The sequence below is a fragment of the Leopardus geoffroyi genome, chromosome C1 (genome assembly GCF_018350155.1).
Source record: "Leopardus geoffroyi isolate Oge1 chromosome C1, O.geoffroyi_Oge1_pat1.0, whole genome shotgun sequence".
Classification (NCBI taxonomy): domain Eukaryota; kingdom Metazoa; phylum Chordata; class Mammalia; order Carnivora; family Felidae; genus Leopardus; species Leopardus geoffroyi.
In genome coordinates, this window is record NC_059328.1 from 188,366,495 (window position 1) to 188,372,793 (window position 6,299).

Genomic DNA, 6,299 nt, shown 5'->3' on the forward strand with positions numbered 1-6,299 from the left:
TTCATCTATGGTTCTCAATGCTGGCTGAACATTAGATTCACCTGGAGAGCTCCTAAAAATCATAGTACCAGGGCCCTAGCTCAGAATAATTTAAGCAGATTCTGTGGGGGTGAGGGCACTGGCACATCATCTCTCCTAGTTTGTGCAACAGCCCCACAGGATAGGTGCTATTATTCCCATTTTCCAGGTGAGAAAACTGAGGTTCTGGGAGGGTAGGAATTTTCCCATTACACATCTAATAGGAGATAGAATAAGACTGGTCCCCAAATAGCTCCCAAATGTGTGATGTTTTTGATAAGTGCCCTCCTTAACATATTTTAACAACATGTGAGGTAGTGCCACTGAAAGCCCTTGCCCAGCTAAGCTGTGGACAAGCTGGCATCAGATACAGAGAGCCATTCATCCACACACAGCAGCAGGAGAGGACCTTCACTTGCCCAAGCAGAGCAGGCACAAACCTTAACTGTCTCTGAATTGTGAACTGTCCTGTTACATCTCAGCACCATGACCAGGATGACTGTTTTCTCTTGAGAAACCATAAAGCTAGGGCAGCACAAATACTAGGGCTGGATGGCCAGCCAAAAGTCAACATCTTTTGTAAACATTCTTGAAGTTTGAACATTTTTAGTTCCTGAACGATGCTGCTATGTATTTAGATTTCAGTGAGTGTAAGTGCATGGGATAAGGTTTGATTTTTAACAAGATAAGATGATTTAAGTGGATTGATATGGGTAAACCAAAAGTGAGAACAGCTTGCCTTCTTTCTCATCTCTACTTCGGTACTTTCACTTGATATATTCCCTAGACAAAACAAGAAAACTCAAAGCAACTCTCAAGAAGACTAAAGAATTTCCTCTAAGAATGCCCATCTTTATTAAAGGATTTAATAAACCTTTTTTCTCCCAAATGTTGCACAAATGGCTACTTTTTCCTGCTATTCTGAAGCTACTGAGACATCTTGGGGTGGGCAGAGTCACCGCCAGACTCCCCGGGTTATAGTGGAGGCAGACTTCTTTCCCCAGCTTGTGGCTGACTGGGGACAAGCCTTCCACAATATGGATTTCGTTGTTTGAACTCCCTCAGCTCAGCAACGCCCCTTGTCAGAGCACAGAGCCTATAGTTATATCACAGATCAGCCCAGGAAACAGCTAGTCATGAATCACAGAGGCTCATGGATTTCTGCCGAACAAAGAACTTCAGCTCTGGGAAACTTTCTGGCTCAGACTTTCTCTCTGTCCCAGTGGTAAAGCAGGTAATTTCCAACCATCCTGTAGAAAACCAGTGCAAGGATCACACAAGGCAGGTGTATTCAACCCAGCCATGGCTTTATCTTCTCACAACCACAAATGCTATTTTTCATACCAGCTGCATCCCAAACCCTGAGTTAAGATGGTGATTAGTGGTGGTGGTGGGCGTCTCAGTAGGAGCTTTCTTAAGAAGAAAGGGCTTTGATTGAGCCAATGAAAGCTGTTGCCAGGGAACCAGATGCCATGAACAGGCCACTCCAGCAGCGCAAGAATACAAACCGGGAGTGCTGGACTGAGCATTAAGTGTACTTGGCAGCCGAGTCCTACAAGGCCTGTTAACCCTTTGTGCACCTAACTATGTCTAGACAGTGAATCAGGAGAAGGATTATTGTAAAATCTTAAAAGCCACTCCTGCTTTCAGTATCTCCCATTGGAAGGCATTATTGCAAAGATGTTCTCCCTGCTTGACTAACAACTCCTCCGGGACACCTGCTTTAGAGTAGGTTGGCATCAGAAGTGGGCATGACCGAGGGCTGGCTATGAGCATGAGGTTCTACAGACGGCACTGCTCATATCTGACCACACTTGTTACATATGACACGATCCAACTTGTGATAGAGTTTTATCTGGTCTTTTGGCCCCTGGGGAAGGAATTCTGCTGCCTCAGGTGAGTCTGCTCTGTGAGATGAGAAGGAAATACTTCTCTTCTTCCTTAAATGTATACTTACAGAGTAAGCTGCTAGAAGTTGGCAGCCTCTTCCCCATTTTAAGCCTGTTGCTTGGAGGAGCGTGGGCACAGGCTGGCTCTCAGGAAAATGGGGGAGCAGGCAAAGCTGCTGTGGATGGATCTCCCAACCTACCTCCCAAGGGATGCTGTCCTCAGTCTTGCCCCACTTCTTCTCCCGTTTTTCCTCATTCTTCCCCCCATCCATCCCAAATTCAGACATCCACTCTGGATCCCATTCCTACACAGTGTGGTTAATTCAATCTCTACAGAGGGACTTGCATTTTAACTCCATTCTCAGGAAGACCTGACTTTCCCAAAGGAAACTATAAAAATTGAATAACAGGCAGGGAGGTCATCTGTGGGCTAGGGGCTCATGGGTTCACAAGATGGCCTGTAGCAGTGCCTGGGCCTTGAGATGAAGGTTCTCCCGAACCCAGGCTCCCTGATGCCCTTTCCTCTTCCTCAGACTGTCAGTCCCAGCTCCCTGGGGCTGAGGGTGGGGACGCATAAATCTGGACATCAAAACCTTACCACTGTGGGCAAATGGTGGGAAGAGAATTTGTGTATAGCTTGGGTTACACAATACTTATGTCCCTGAAAAAAATATATGGTTTAGACATCAAATTAATATTTCTCTAAAATTATTAGCAGATGGCTTACAATTTTTACTCTGTGGTGGTTAGAAAGTATAAAAATTATTCTCATCACAGAGTTTAGAGAGTGAGCTGGAAGCCAGGCGACTGAGTAGTGTCTGACTGTGCAGCCCAACAACTTAGACTTACTGTCTACTCCACATGAGACTCCCTACCATGAGGAAATGACTCGCAGAACATCATTTTGTACAGTAAAGCCTCACTACTATGTGCTAATGGTGGAGAGAGAATTCATGTGTATTCTAAATTATGGAATGGAATTTTTGTTAAACGATAATTTCTATACATTGAGCACATACTATATGCCAGACACTGCACTCAGTGCCTTACATAAATCATCTATTTGTTAATTGAATAAACACCATCATAACAATACTTGATGAGAATCAAAAGAAGAAATTTTCCTACAACCATGCTAATGACATTGATAAAATATTTTATCTTCTTATTCTAATGTTCAAATTATCAGAATTCATGTAGTTTCGATGAATGGCATCTCCTCTGAGATTATCCCTTTAGAATTAAAATCACTGCTACTCTCATCACCCTCCACAGGTTGGTTCCTATGAAGGTTTGTTACTTTTGTCCCCAGTGACTGAGCTGCTAGCCAGAACAGTGATTGATTTTCCCCATGTTATGAAAGATCCAAAAATGTGTGATTTTTGTTTCATCTCCAACTTACTATCTCCCCACCATAAATTTAAAAGCTTCAATTACTGTGAGTGCTCCTACTAATAAAATGAAGCCCTGAGCAAAAGCATAGTTAAGTATTTTAGACTCTCAAAGCAAACCCTTTAGAAAGATCTAAAATAAATAGATCTTCAGTCCCCTCCCTTCTGAACTAGGCAGGCCATGGGGTCATAATTTATACATAAAGAGAGAAAGGAAGCAGGAAGTCATCAGTTTCTCCCTTGCTATGATTCTTGAATATTCTTTATTGCCTTTTGTATTTTCTTCTTTCAAACCTGACCTGCACCACATGAGAAATTAGCCCCAGCCTCTGAGCAAGCCAAGTAACTTATCCTCAGCAGGTCTGTGCTTCTTCCAACAAATGTACAGGGCTGTATGTTACACACTGATTCTCTTCGTGCTCTTTTGGCGCTTGAATACCAAGTTTTTGTTAGTCAGTCTTTGTCCTATAGCTCTAAGCTTTGTACTATAGGCAAACTATAGCCTATTAAAACAGGCTTTGACCTAATTGTCTTATTTTGTGTATCTTTCCTACTGGCCCAAAGATCATTGCACACCTCTCTGGGCATATGAAAAAGCAAGCAACAAATTTTATGCAGCTTCTACGATATGTAAGGGTGCTATGGAAAGTACTAAGAACCATAAGACATAGTCCTTACCTTCCAAAGACTTACAGTCTAGTTGGAAGTATAAAACACAAGCAAATGGAGACTTAACAATGCAAGGCGATGCTGATTGGCATCTACATAGCCTATACTTAAAAAAATCCTTTGTTTTCACTTTCTCATAAAACTTGTCTTTGGTGCTTGTGGTAAATAACTATGGATGACTCTATCAACCTTCATTCTACTTTCCCTCTAGAACAAGAGGTCAAAAAACTGAAAATGTGATTTCCAAGACTGTCCTGTAACTAGATTTGCAAGGTAAAGTGAGAAGACGCAAGGTTGGGGAGATAGGAGTGTTTTGAGGCCTTCACAGAGCCAGACACAGATATGGTGTCCAGTCACCAGCTTTGTATCTGAAGAGGGCATTGTGGTGACCTCAGTCATAGCAGCTTCCTGACTGCTGGATTTTAACCATGATGTAGCTTCTCAGGAATAGTTGCTACTACTCTGTTGCAGAAATGGGATGAACAACAGGCTGGGATGAGGACTGAATTTGGACAAGATCCCACTTCACCTCTGGTTTGCTCTGTGGCTTTGTGCAAATCATTTAATCTTTCTGTGCACTGGTCTTTCCTCTTTGGGTAACAAGGGCAACATCAATGACTCTTCTTGTAGGCTGCCCCTGTAGGTGATTACAATTCCTGGAAAACACTATCATACTGCCCTTTAAAGGGGAATGAGGATCCTGACACTATCCCACAGGCCACTTTCCTAGAATGGCATCCACTTACCCTGAGCACTTTGGAGCAAGGGACAAATGCCTGGATGCAGTGGGGACATGGCTATTGAATAACATCTTTTGTTTCATGTGGTTTCTATTTATTTACAGAGTGCCATGGTTATTCATGATGCTTTACAAACCATAAAAACAAGGTCTCCACCCTATAGAATTTACAGTGTAATTTAAACAGACATGCTGCATGGGCTGACAGGTCAGGCATGCCAGGAGATGGTGTTGGTGTTATATAACATGGGTGTGGAGGGTTTCTTCTTGAGTTATAAATACTTTCCAGTTACAAGGGCCTTTCATCTGAGATTCCCAAGCACTTTAGAATAGCAATAACCTCGATTGCTTTCTAAATGCACTTTCCATAAACTGCTGTGGGGACTGAGTAAATGCTTTTAAACATCTATTAATTGATCTGTACATCTGTTCATTGTCCATATTAAACAGCATGGATGTAAACATGACAGTTTAGGAGAAGTCTGCTTGGGGTTGTGGTCTGACTGCTCACAGATTACAACCCCAAAGAGGCCTGGAGCCTTGTCACAGTGTTGGGAGAGCCAGATGGGCACCTGGGTATTTTGCTCACTCAAACTAGGCTCAGCAAGGTCACTTCCTGGAGTTTGCCACATATGGGTGAATTAACAATTCAAAGTCAGTGGAAGAATTTCCACTGGAGAAACTTGGAGTCATTTCTTGGCTGACAGTAGTGGTTCTTATTTGGGTCCCAGATAATCTGTCCCTTTCCTCTTGTGCTCCTTACTCTCTTCCCTGAGCAATGGCATTTTCAAAACAGCAATAATTGTAATTTACTGCAGTTGATACAGAGTTTCACCCTCTATGTCTCACTCAAAGTTCATTTAGGGAGTGATTAATCCTGACAATTTGACTAATTCATTCAAATCCAAGAGAAAGTTGGCCTGGGCTACAAAGTCCTGCAAGTTCACCTGGAAGTTTATGAGATAAGCATCCCTCATCCTATCCATCCTTTATGCTTTACTCAGAGTTATCTTTCTACAACCCAGATGGAATCCCATCACCCCTCTGCTGTAAAAAACCTACCCAAATGAAGTATGTCAATTATTTATCAATGAAAATGGACAAATAAATTAAAAGAAAAAAAAGAAAAGAAAAGAAATCAATTCTACTGGAATTCCCCCACTTAAGCCTACAGTGAAAAGAACCATGTTTAGTCCCCACTACAAACAACACAGCATAGAAGTGGCTAAATAAAGGAATGTTTGAGACAACAAACTCTATAGTACTTTACACAGTCTTTTATTAAAGAACAAGTAGAACTAGTGTCATACCCATTACTCTGAACTACTGTGTTTTATGATATATTCCATGTAATTTAATTTTCAGCAGTGGATTGGGGCTGTTCCTTCCTTTGAAATTCAAAATAAATCTCATTATGAACCTGTGAGGAAAACAAACTTCAAGTCTGAAGTTCTATAAAAACATGAAGGTTAGGAAATGACATGTGTTTTAATGACCAAAATGTTTGAAATGATACTACTAAAAATAAGCAATCTAATTCTGAATCCTGTAACTTTCTATGTTTTGCTGATTTTACCTCAAAATCCTTCACAT